This window comes from Corvus moneduloides, chromosome 11, assembly GCF_009650955.1.
Source record: "Corvus moneduloides isolate bCorMon1 chromosome 11, bCorMon1.pri, whole genome shotgun sequence".
In the NCBI taxonomy this organism is placed as follows: Eukaryota; Metazoa; Chordata; class Aves; order Passeriformes; family Corvidae; genus Corvus; species Corvus moneduloides.
Genome location: NC_045486.1, coordinates 2,554,866 through 2,568,304, shown reverse-complemented (window position 1 = coordinate 2,568,304; position 13,439 = coordinate 2,554,866). Strand labels below are relative to the sequence as shown.

The 13,439-nt window shown below is 47.6% G+C and overlaps 1 long non-coding RNA gene across 1 annotated transcript in view; it reads right to left on the bottom strand.

Annotated features, from left to right (window-relative positions):
- Window positions 1-269: 269 nt before the first annotated feature.
- Window positions 270-13,439, bottom strand: part of LOC116449454 — a 129,364-nt gene continuing 116,194 nt past the window's right edge. The window contains exons 15-17 of the long non-coding RNA XR_004242387.1: window positions 12,176-12,250; window positions 6,642-9,635; window positions 270-4,631 (exon numbers count right to left, since the gene is read on the bottom strand). This is a non-coding gene — a long non-coding RNA (uncharacterized LOC116449454). The remainder of the gene's footprint in view (window positions 4,632-6,641; window positions 9,636-12,175; window positions 12,251-13,439) is intronic.

Genomic DNA, 13,439 nt, shown 5'->3' with positions numbered 1-13,439 from the left:
TCCCTGCCCCCTCTGGGTTGCTGAGCCTCCAGCTGCCCCCTGCAGTGCCTTTGCTTAGGCAGCCAAAAATCCCAGGGTTTGGAACAGGAGTGCAATACTTTCTCCTTGGAAATATTGCTGGGAGAGCAGCTCATTCCCTGGCCTTGCCCATCGCTCCCAGGGTGAGCTGAGAAACCAAACCCAAGATGAATTCTCTCCAGTAATTTTCCTTTTTCCCATTACCTCGTGCTCAGTATACCAGAAGTGCACATTTCTGTGTGGCTCAGAGATAGAGAATTGTTTAGATGTTTATTAAACAACGGAGTTGAATGAAATCAGTCCCATTATGTTGTCTGGAGGATGGAAGTTAATTGGAAGACACAATGATTTACTCCAGTTTGAAATACCAAGTGGGGTTTGGAGTAAGTTAATGACAACGAGGATCAGAATGTGGAAAACAGATATTTTATTTTAATTCCTACTGAAGTACTTTTGTAAATGAGTTTGCTCTCGCCTCAGTGTGAGAGGTTCCTCCCAGCTTGCTTTGCTGTGCCACATTTAAATGTTATCCAAGGGCACGTTAAATACGATCACTGAACACTGTACAGCAACTTAATTTTCTAAATAAAACACCAGAGAGGAGCCAGAGTGGCAACTGGGGGGAATCCCCTGGACAAAGGAGATCCAGAAAAACAAGTGCTGGGAAGCTGAGGAGCAGGGGCACCCCCGCCCCTCGCTCTGCTCCCCAAAGCACTCCCGCAGTGGTTTGGATCGTGTCAATCCAAAATGTCACCACTGCTGTTTGGGAAAAGCCAGTGTGGAATTTTCAGAGTGTGTTTCCACCTCTGCCTGTTGTGCCTGAACTAATTCCTGATGCTGAGGGGAATTTTTTCAGTAGAAGAGGCACATCTGCAGCAAATGCCGTGCATTTATTCCCTAGAATAAAGACAAATAATAGGAAGGGCTCCAAATGCTCCCAGCAGCAGTGGAATGACTGCACAATGGCCCACAGAGCCCAGTGAAGATCTCACAAAGCTAAAGTGGGATTTATACTGCACACGGCAGAGACAGGAATGGGGCCATTAATGGGAGAGCTCCAGTCTGGGAAAGGAGGGGAAATGGGGCTTTTCCCACCGAAATGCTTTGGAGGGGATTGCCAAGAGCCTGGAATGCCAAAGCCAGGCACCAGCAGATGGTGTGGGGGCATCTCTGGGGCCTCGTGCTCCTGGATGGGCAGAGGCTCCCAGAAATTGAAGCGTTGTTGGGAAATGATAGGAAAAGAGAAGCTGTTTATTTTCAGTATCCTGAGGGCATTTGCTGCAGGGGAGGGCAATGACAAGAGAAGGGAAACAATCCCGGGGAGTTGCTCCAGTGCTGTCCCTCCTGTGTCACTGCCACATCTCAGCGGGGCGGATGCAGAGCGGGGATGCTCTGCTCACCTTGTCTTGCCTCCAAGGACCTTAGAGGCCACAGCTCTGTTATCCCAGTTCCTTTCTGAGGCCACAGAACTCCCTCAGCTCCCCTGACTTATTCTGAACCAGGAAAACATGGGAATTTTGTGCAAAGGCATTTTTGTTGCTATCGAGAGATGGTCCAATTCCCCCATCACATCATGCCAGGAAATCCAATGGTTTCCTCAGCAACTTCCCATCCTCCTCCTCTCCCATGGGAGAATCAACCTCCTCCCTCCTTCCTCTTTCACCACCTCCTCCTCCTCCTCTTCCACGTAAGACAAGGCGCCAGCTGGCATTAAGAAAAAAAAAAAACATTTTCTTCTCTCCTCCTCTCCACCATAACATTTATGAGTTTCAATTTTACTTGTGTTTTCCACCACCAGTTTGGAGCAGCCTCTTGCTGGCCTTGGGTGTGTCACCTGCCCCAGGAGCTGGGGACAGTCCCATGAGCCACCGATCCCTGATGGCACCAAAAGGAATCCCACTGGCACAGGCTGACCACATCCTCTCAGCGTTCCATTACAACCTTTTTCTTCCCCGCTTCCATTTCTTTTTACATCTCTCTCCCACTCATCTCTTAATGCCTGCCTTCAGCAGTTGTTTATTGTTTATCTAAACATCTCCTGCCATTGTCTGATATTCCCTTCCAGCCCTCCTCAAGCATTTGGCTTCTCCTGCCCTCCCTTAGCATCAACCTGCCCAGGACCAAACCCCACTGCAGTCCTTCCAGTTTAACATCTGCTTTGGTTACTCCAGTTACTCTTCCATAAGGTATTTCCAAACAATCTTTGTAGCTCCAATATTTTGCTCCGCTAACAAACCTGGAGCTCCCACACAGCTCTTCTGGAGGAATCAGAATTTACCACAGATTTAAAGATCACCTTTCCAGAAGCACCAGCTCTTACACCACTGCAAATTAAAACTATTAACGTGGTTTGGATTATTTTGTCTGCAGGCAAAAGCAGATTGCTGTTGCAAGGGAATTATTCCAGAGATATTGCTCTCTGCTTGTTCCTCCACAAGGACAGAGTTATAAAAATTATGCAATGCTATAAGCTTAAAATATAAGGGAAAAATAACAAGTCTGCAACATTTGCAAGTGAAAAACCACCATGCAATTCAAATTCCTCTGGAATTTACAAAACAGAGGAGTTGTCAAGTGTCAGTCCAAGTTTCTCCTTGCAGTGCATGTTTGTCACCCCCCCAAACCTCCCCCAAATTCCCAGTTCACACGGCAGTGGGAGCTCAGTGAGAATCCCCCTCCAGCAGAGCCAGCTCCCTCCTGGAGTGTCCAAAAGTGGGGAAGTCCCCTCCACATAAAGCTCATCCAGTCCCACCCCTGACACCTTCCACCATCCCAGGTTGCTCCAAATCTCACCCAGCCTGGGCTTGGACCATCCAGGGATGGGGCAGCCACAGCTGCTCTGGAAAACCTACTTTATAGGTTCCTTTTGCACATCAAGTATCTCCTTTTCCCTGATTTTTCTCACTGTCCAACAGCAAGCAGCAAAGATGAAAACACTTCGGCCATCACCTTTGGCAGCCTCTGCACCTCTGCAGACACTGTCTTCTGCTTCAGCACAGAGGAGCAGGGGGTGGTTGGGGCTGGGCTGGGCAACAGTGGCAAAGGACAGAGAGCTGGAGACACCTGAGGAGCTGAGGGGGATCTTCAGGCAGAGTTTGGTTGGCACTGAAGGGCATGAAAAGTTGGGTGCTCCAGAAAAGCCCTGTGGAAGGGTGGAGATGCTGGGCAACGCCTGATGGAGTTGTGGGGCTTGAGGGGAACTTGCTTGAAGGGGGTTCCTGTTTTCCTGCATAAATGTATTGACCTAGATTCCTGTCAATTCCTGGATTTATCCCCAGGATATCGTACTGCCTTTTCAGAATACACACTGGACAAATGGTGCTTCACATGTCAAGCAGGTCCCTTTTCAATTAGAGCCTTTTGAATACAGTTTAGCAGCAGATATGTGAAATAAACAGTGAGGCAGATACAAAGCTCATCCATCCACTCCTGATTAGTTCCACAATACCTCCCACCCATGCATCACTTCAGGTGGAAAGTTATGCCTTGCCCTACCTCCTAAATTCCGTCTATTTGAAGAAATATTGAGTGAGGCAGCAGGATGCAGCAGGGTATTTGTCAGCACATCGATCGGGATTTGCATGGCAGGGCCGTCTGTGTGCAGCCTGTTCCTCCCCAGTGTTAACCATGGCGTGAATTCCTGGGAAATTTATAGCCCTCTTCCTGCCAGCCTGCTCTGTTAAGGCCCTCAGCTCCTGACAGGTCTCAATTCCAAACTCTGGGTTGTTCAGCACGAAACAAAAGGGCAGCGCTGCCCTGATCAATACGGACTCGTGGGAAGCCGCCAAGGGATATTTGTCTCCCAGCCTGGGAATTGCAGCAGAGGTTTTGCCTCTGGAGAGGCTGTGGAGCCAGGAATGCCCAAGGGCAGCAGGGCATCCATACCTGCACCCATCCTGCCTGTAAGGGGTTGAATCCATGACATCTTCAGAATTCCAGTCCCAATACCTGTTATATCAAAGGAGACAGATCCGTGATCCACATCCACTTGAGCCACCCAAAAGAGTGAGGGACATGCAAATATCTTCTTCACATGCTGCATTTTACAGTCATTAGTCCTCTCATTTTGCCTGTCATTAACAGGCAAAAAACCTCAAGTTTTTGTTCTCCCAGTCCCTGATTGTCAGACAATGAGAATGAGACTCCCAAGGTGGGAGCAGAGCGACTGCCAAGAGCCCTGTGACCAGTTCCTATCATCCTGCTCAGCCATTCATATGGGAATGGAAGCAGAATTCCAGCCACAGATATGGGAATGGAAGTGGAATTCCAGCCATAGATACAGGAATTTCAGCACAGCACAGGCTGGGTCTTGGATTACCAGGAATGGGTTTGATACAGGCAGCACTCGCAGCCTCCACACCTTCCAGCAGGTCCCAAAATCCATCCCGTAAGTGCCAGGACCATGGCAGTAATGGGAATAGTCATTAACTGCAGAGGACTGGACTTTCCAAAGGGTCCTGGAGGTAACAGAGCCCTGGTTTGTGTGAATCCTCATCTGTGGTGCCATAAAAACTCGTGGTTTTGCCACAGCCAGTGGGGCTGTACTTGGGATGAAGCGAAACCATCGAAGGAACAGATGGAACAGGGCAGCTCCCGACCGAGAATAGACATTCCTTTAAAAATAGATGAAAGCAACACTTAATTTAGTCAAAAAGTGGAAATGAACCATTAAGAAATCCAGGCTCTAAATACCTGCTTGTCATGTATTTTTAATTGTTTTCATTTCCATTTGGATTGTGCTCTGCACTTACACAATGGCCACAGCTTGTCCTCAAGTGTCTGAGCATGGAGAGGGATTTGAGAGGATTCCTAAAGGGAGAAGGATGAGGAGATTTCGGGGCAAAAATAGATGCCAAAAACACCCAAAAGGCCGTTATGAAGAATTATTAGTCAGTCCTTGATAAAGAAATGGAAAAGCAGGGGTAAGCAGCAGGACAAACCCACACTACAAATACATCAGCCTTAAAAAACTGCTGCTTGAAGACAGTCTGATAGAACAAATCACCTTTTTCCTCCTTTTTCTTCAAACCAGTGGAAAGTATTGCTCCAAACCACTTCATTAATATCAGATCAGCTGCAAAAGACATTTTAGAAGCAGCTAATTACCAAACCTCTGATCAATGTGCAGTTGGATGAAGGTTGTAGTTCTCTGCCTGCAGGTTCCAGACCTCAGCTCCAAATACGTTCTTCAGAGTCCTTGAAAAACTCATTTTCTTCACAATTCCCCTCATTATTTATTAATTACTGTTATTCTGAATTCTGGATCACCATCATTTCCTCAAGCAGGAGCATAATTTTTCCTTCTCTTATCAAAACAGAGTGAGGAACTCGAGTACCTGTCCCCAGGGTTTGAGTGTTCCCCCTTTTCTCCAAGCCAGGAGCTCTCTCTGGGACCCAGTTTCCCCCCTACTCAGAGCTTATATGGATCCAGAAGAGATTTATGTGAGATCCTCAAAGTCTTCAGTGTTTTCTCTTTAGAAATTCTTGCCCAGGGCGTTTGGTTTCAGCTGAGATAATGAAATTCAAAGAGATCCCGACCTGGCAGGAGCTGGCCATGCAGGGAAGGTGTTTTGTCAGAAAAAGCAGCACTTTAACCACCAGGACATTTTTTCTGCACATCCACAATTCCAGAGGGATTCTGTACCCGTGGTCCCAGGGCTGGTCAAGCATCTGACTGCAACTCCCCGATCTTCCCAACAGCTGTGGCCAGAGCTCCTCTGGCAGCTTTGCCATCAGAGCTGTGTCAATTAGGGGCATGGAAATTCATCCTGCTGGGTGCCTTCCTTATGGAAACAAGTTATTACATGGAGGTTCAACTAATGTGAGCATAAAAAAATGATCTCTTTCCTAAGAGAGAGGACAGATGGTTTTTCCTCCTTGTGAAGGGCTGGTTTTTCAACATAAGCTGCCTCTCCAGTGGAGAGGAGGGGGGGAATCATCTCTTAATTACTGCTCCACGGGTTGAAAGCACATTCTTGGAGCAGAAGGTATTAGATGGAGTTTTCTTACACCAAAGTCAGACATAAAAAAGAAATCACACAACTGTTTTGGTTAATGTGAGGAAAATTTAAATTAAAAAACCCCACTAGAGTTGGGTGATTCTTCCCCACTTTACACCACAGTGCAAGAACAACCCGAATCAAGGCCAGAGTCTGTTTTCTTAGGAGGTGAAACACAAACACCCAAAGAATTAAGTGACAATTCCTTCATGTTCCTGAGTTATGGATTAGAAAAATCATCTGAGCAGTGCTGATCAATGGGAACATCAAAAAGAAACACGGCCCATCCATTACAGTTCCTCCCAATTACATCCTTCTGCTGAGAACTGCATTTTATCTACCTTCCAGGCTTCAAAAAAGAGGGAGCAGGATTTTAAAAAACAGCTTCTAGGAGAGTTTTACCTTTTTATTGAATTTAAACACCACAGGACTGGTTAAATTGGGAATAAATTCTGACCTGCTGGTGCTACCTGTGAAATGGAAGCACCATTTTCAAACAAAAATCAGAAACATCTCAAAGCTGTTGGTTTTTCTGATCATTTTCTTTCCTTCTTGCTCAGACTTCTTCAACAAATTTTGTCTAAATCCACTATAATCATTTTGAGTAAGCTGAAAATCATTTACCTGGTTTTGCTGGGTGAATTGTGGGTCTTCATCAGGTTATTTCAGCCTACTGAGCTCCCAGGACCTGGTTTTGGAGAGGAGTTTGGGATTGTTCCTGTCTTTCTCCTGGGAAGCACAGAGAAATGTGACTCCATCCTTCTCCCTCCATCAGCCAACCCAAAGGCTTCATTGAAGTGGAGAATCCCACCTGAAGCCAGGAGAACACTGGAAAACAGGGAAAACAGCAGCAGCATCTCCCGAGCGTTGGTACTTTTCCATTGTGGGGTTTTTTACCTCCTGCCCATCGAGTGCCCAGCAGCTCCCAGCATTCCCAAATGTCCTGTTGAGCCTGATCTGGATGGTAATTCCCAAACCTGCCCCACACTTCCTGTTCAAGGAGGAGCTCTCTGAGCCCTTTAGAGGGTTGAGGAGTAGTTCTGCACACAAAGCAGTGAATTCTCTCATGCTTTTCCTTCAGCTCAGGGCTGATCCTGGCGCACCAAGGCGAGATCAGCAGCATTTCCCTTCTCCCTGCCTTTGGAATTCACCGAGGCTGCTGCTGCTCACAGCCCCTTGGTGACCAGGCTGCTTTAACTGCCAGCAGCTCCGAATTAGCTGATGTGATCTTTAAAGATCGTTCCCCAGTCCCCCCTCTCACTGCAGGGTAACTACGGAATCCCCCCCAGTTATCCGGAATTAGCCAGGGCTTTGTTTGGTTTGCAGGGCACAGATAACACAAGATTCCACTCAGGAAATCATGTACCAATTATCTCTGAAATTAGGCTGCACACAGGGGACTGCTGAGCTGGCTTGAAAAAATTACATTTTTTTTTATCCACTCCCACTCCTGCCTCCTTCTCCCAGACCACCTCGACACCTCCCACATCATTATTTATTTCTGTTATAATTTGTCCTCACACAGCCCCAACACCCAAAGAGCTCAACCCCCCCCAGAGAAGGCAATTCTGGAGATCTGCTCTCAGTGTCAGGTGTCTGCTCTGGAGTTTGTCCATCACCACCACACCAGGTACCGAATCCATGGGAGCTGTCACACGTGGGGGGTTTGGGGAAAGACAGAGCCAGCACAGCTGGGCTGCAGCAGCCTCAGGGGTTCAGTGCATCCACAGAGTCACAGAATCCTTCAGGCTGGAAAAGCCCTCCAAGTCCAGCCTTCACCCAAATACCTTCTGCCCACTAAATCATATCAAAAAGTGCCTCATGACTCGTTTTTGGAACACAAAACCCCCAAGCAGACTCAGTTTGTCCTGGCTGGATGCAGTGGCCTGCACCTCACGCCCAGTTCCTCAACCTCTTACAAACTTCTAAGCACAAGCCTTTGAGCAAAACAGGATTCCAGTAAAAACTCTGCTCCAGCATCTTTGTAGAGGTAAAAGGAGCAGATTCCTTTTGGCACCAGCAGAAAGAACAGCTGAATGTTCTTCAGCAGTGGCTGATTAATGCTTTTCATTCAAAAATCATTTAGTTCAAAGGAATAAAACTGTTCTTGAAGCTCCTGCAAGGCAGAATGTTTTGCCCAGTTGCAAAGCTGTGTCTCACTAATGGTAGCTGCATTTGGCCAGTACTGAGGTCACTTCCTTTCCTTTTATTATAATTATTTCCCTGGGAAAAGTCAGAGCAGTAAGTGTGAGCATTCCACGTAAATAAATGTCTATTACAATTATTAATTTAAAAAAGAAAGATGTATTTTAACAGAGCAAACCAGGTGCCAACAATAGAGCTGCCTCCTTATGATCTAGATTTGATTTTCATGAAAACAGAAGTGAAGGTTTGCACTTGCAGCGCCTGACAGGGATCACAGCACACCCACCCTGGCCCAAACATCCCCAGAATACAGATGGGGTTCTCTGGGCCCATCTAAGTGACAACAATCTCGTTCTCCACAGCTTCCCAAACCTGCCAATCCCATGCACCATCCCATTAAGGACGATCTCGCTTGGAAATCACGTCTGGGTTGGGTGGCTGCCCGTGTGGAAAAGCTACTTTGCATCCCGGAGTTAATGGATTGCTTCATGGAAATCAGGAAAAATGCAAGTTCCTATTTCATCCTGCAGGGAGGGAGGTTGTTTGTGGGGTTTTTAACAGGAAAAGCTGCAGCCTGAGGGTCTGCAGCGTCAGCAGCTCCCAGGGGATGAGCTGGACCAGGGCCTGACCAGCACTGGACACAGCAACCTCCCAGGAAAACGTCCCAGCGCTGCTTTCCCTGACTCAGCCATCCCTCAGCACTGAGCAAAGGGGCATTTTTCTTCAAAAGACCATTATTTGGATAAATCAAGTGTGGCACTGCAGTGTCAGGGCAGAGCAGGAGGTCCAGGCAGCAGAGGAAGGACAGGACAGAGCCACGGGAAAGACAAAACACCCAACAGCATCTGTGCTGTGGATCTCTTCCAGGAAGAGAAAGCTGATTTGGGCATTTAGTTCTTTACATCCTACCAGCCCGAGTCCTTTTGGGTATTTTTAATTGCACAAAGCATTTTTCTGCTCCTTCCAAAATGCTCTTTCTGTGGAAAGCACTGATGAAGCACCAGAGAGGTGTCTGTGTTCCAGCAGGTCTGGAGCAGCCCTGCACCCTTCCCATCCATGGCTGCTGCTCCTGAGTCCCCGCCAGCACTCAGGGAGGAGGGGAGAGCCTGCCAGACCCATCCTCCTGGGTTTGATGGCACAGGAGCCTCTGAGGATGTTTGTGAATGAAGCTCCAGCTGCAGGTTGTGGCTCCACAGGCACAGAGACCCTGAGCACCCAATGTCTGTTCAACAACAAGATGAGGCAAAGCTCTGCTCCACCTGGAGCAGCCTTTTCTGGGGGGTTCAGGATGGCAGCAGACAGCCCTGCTCACCCTGGCGCTGTGCCTGGCTGGTTTACACCCTTACCTCGGAGTCTGGCTGGGAAATGAAGATGTTCTTTCATGATCCCCAGCTGGGAAAGTCCCCTCCTGCCCAGCTCCTGGCTGCTCCTCACACCAAAGGAGCCTCGGGCTCAGGTGTCACTTTGTGATGCCTGTGACAGGAAAACCTGGGTGAAACAGCGGGTTGCAAAATTGGTCTGGGGGGCAATCGGTCTGCAAGGATCATTTCTGCGAGTCCTTAGCACTGAGAAACATTTCAGAGAGTTCAATCCCAGCCCTGTTAGCACTGAGCCTGACAAAAGCTGGAAAGAACCTGCCTGGCCTGTCCCTGGTGGCTCCCGCAGTGCGAGGAGGTGGCTGTGGGTTGTGACTTGTGCTGCACTGCTCAGGCATTACAAGTGCAGATCCTGCACAGAGTCGGGCTGCGCATGCTGGGTTTTTACCTGTCACTTGCCATAACAGCTCCCAGCTCTGGACATTTTTCTAACAGCAAACTGGGTTGTCAAAGAAATAAATGTTTATACGGCACGTTGGAGTTATCACTGGAGTAAATCAGGTGATGTTGGGGGAAAACTAGGAGTGGAAGTTATCTACGGGCATGACAATTTGAGAGATCCTTCTTCCCCGAGTACCTGAGACAGCCCTTCTTGCAGGGAATTTCTCTGGAAGCTCAGCACACCCACCCCAGACCCCAGGCTGGTTCCATACCAGTGCCTGTGGTCTTTAATCACTCCAGACACACAACTCCCACTGATAGCAGCACAGGTTTTGCATTCTTGCAAAATCAGCTTTTGTTTGTTTGTTTGTTTTTTGGGGTTTTTTTCCTACAGCAAAATCACACACTCAGCTTCAGGGGGAACTGGGTGGCAAAAACCCAGTGAAAATCCCGGGCAAGTCTCCTTTTTGACCTGCCTCAAAATTAAAAATGTAATAAATAGCACTCAGCTAAGGAAATGCTGTAAGGCTGCAGAGCAATGAGTGGGATCCTTGCTTTGGGCACAATGTGGAGGAAAATAGGTGCATATAAATACACTTTTAAAACATCAAGATTCATGGATGAACTGAAAACAAAGACTTCCTACATTCCCACAGAGCATCCCACACACAGACACGAGGCTTCTGAATTTGGGTTAGAAGCATTGAAGAGGAAATGTTTATATTCCTGCATCTTCTATGAAACCTGTTTTAGAATGAAACAAGAAGGGTGGAGAGGGACTTTTTACAGGGGATGGAGTGACAGGACAAGGGGTAAGGGCTTTTAACTGCCAGAGGACAGGGCTGGATGGGATATTGGGAAGGAATTGTTCCCTGTGAGGGTGGGCAGGCCCTGGCACAGGGTGCCCAGAGCAGCTGGGGCTGCCCCTGGATCCCTGGCAGTGCCCAAGGCCAGGCTGGACACTGGGGCTTGGAGCAGCCTGGGACAGTGGGAGGTGTCCCTGCCCATGGCAGGGGGTGGAATGGGATGAACTTTCATGTCCCTTCCAACCCAAACCATTCTGGGATTCTGGGATTTAAACGTCTGTTTAAACTCTGACCATGGAGCAGCTCCAAGGAAGTAAAACCAGTTTATGGCACAGTGGGGCAGGATCTGTGTGTGCTCCTGGATTGTGCTGGGAGCAGGATCTGTGTGTGGCCCTGGATAAACCCAGGTTATCTGAGGCAGCAGCACTTCCCTGCCCTCACCCAGCTCTGCAGGAACACAACGAGGAGCTCGTTAATTAAGGTTATCAAGTTCCCTTGCACGGCCTGGCTTTCAGTGCACGGGAGATGAGGGTCTCCCAGCTCAGCTGATTTATGGCATCCTCAGGGCATTTTGCTCGTGTGTCCAGAGCCCAACTTTTCCTTTTTTGTAAGCAATCCCAAAGTTTGACCTGCGATGGCCTTGGCGTTGTCCTGGCACTGCCCTGTGGGTGCAGGTCCTGTCACACAGAGCCAGCAGGGGATGCTCTGCTGCGTTCCTGCCCTCTGGAAGCTGTAGGGATATTGCCATCCCCTCCCAGTGCCACCCTTGGGCAGCTCGGCGTCCTCTGGAATGCCAGGCTCTCCCCAGGAGAGCAGGAAATAGTTCTCCCCTTCTATATTTTTGTCCTTACTAAGCTATAACCTTATTCTTGGAAAAAATCTCTTACTCCACAAGTTATCCCTGTGGGTAGAAAAACGACCCTTTTTTTTTTTTCTAAAAATAAACCAGCCTGACAGAAATTCATGAGTTTATCAAATTTTTGAGAGACCAAAAAACTCTTAAACATAACTTAGGATCCCATTTTCCTGCTGCAGTTTCTCAGCCCTGCTAGAAGCTGGAGATATTGGAGTGTGGAACAGAGATATTCCCAAATTTATTGTCGGCCTGACAATGATTATGTAGCCCATTGAGATGGAGTGGTGTGATTTAGTGGTTTGGAAGCATTTGTCAGGGTTGATGGATGCATCTGGTGATTCAGGCAATGAAAATGTGAGATTTCCAGCCGGTGGGAGATAAAGGAAGCTGCCTGATACACGGGGTTATGGCAGGGGCTATAGAAGCATATAAACTTTTATTTGTTTCTCATTTAGAGTTTTAGAGGGAGATGGGAAGGAAGATCCCCTTCAGCTGGCTCTGCAGGGTGCAGCTAAAGAGGCTGTGGAGAGAGGGTGTTTCCTGACTAATCTTTGACTTTCTTGTGTGCCTGGTTTCTCACTTGTCACCACTCACCTGCCCAGGGCATCCAGGTGGGTGCACTCAGGGAGACCTCGTGGGGATCTCCAGGCTCCCCCAGCATTCCCAGCTCTGCAGAAAGACATGGAAATACTTATTTTCTCATTTGCCTGCTGTAGAGCATGCTAAGGTTTGATAGGAAGCCAGCTGGAAATGGGAAATTGCCTTTAGATGGGTCCAAAATATGGGCGTTTTCTTAGGCAAAATGAGTTAAACGAGCTTTTGAAATTCCAGCCACATCCAGACAATTTACATCTCTTTTTGGTTTCAAGTTCACAGATAGAAACAAGTTCTTAGGAAAACAAGGTATTTTGAAGTGTGTTTTATATTGAATTTGAACACAAATCCCAGATTGGTTCGGGTTGGAAGGGACCCTAAAGCCCATCCAGTGCCACCCCTGCCATGGCAGGGACACCTCCCACTGTCCCAGGCTGCTCCAAGCCCCAATGTCCAACCTGGCCTTGGGCACTGCCAGGGATCCAGGGGCAGCCCCAGCTGCTCTGGGCACCCTGTGCCAGGGCCTCAAGAAAAATATTTCCCATAACTGAATCAGGTGTGAAACACCAGGCAAAGGGAATCCAGAGCAGAGGCAGTTTAAGGCAAAAAGAAAGGAAATTGAGGATCCTGTTGCTTCAAGAGCAGTGAAGAACACGCCTTACTTCACTGATGGGTATTTCTGAGTCAATTATGTGCCAGTGCTGCTCTATCTTCCTGGAATATTTTATTCTTTAGCTTTCAGATGGAAATACTCCATTTTTAATGAAGATATATAACTATACGTATTTTACCTTATGATATTTAGGGTTTCCAAGGAAAATACATTCCATTCATACTCAGGAGAAGCAAACCCATGCTCTGCTTTAGCTGAATCCCAAGCTCAGCTCTCACTTAACAAAACCAGCCTCAGCTGAGCTAGAGCATCAATCCATAGAGAAGTACTTAGGAGGAATAAATTGATTTTCTCATTGCTCTATGTTGGCTAAAAATTATTCGATTATGTATTTAGCTGCTAATGGAAACTCATTAGTAGATTTTCATTTCATGCTTGTTTGCACCTGCAATCCATTTTTCCCTGTCCAAAGCACTGTTTCATTTCAGTTCCGTGCTATAAATTTCCCTGCATATAAACTGATAAGCGTCAGCCAAAATTCAGTGTACGTGGTCTGAAATAGCTCAGGGCCATTGCTCTCACATCAGCATCATTACAGCAGCAGATCCCTGGTGATTCAGGGGTGCTTGTTACCGTGTGTATCGATGGCCT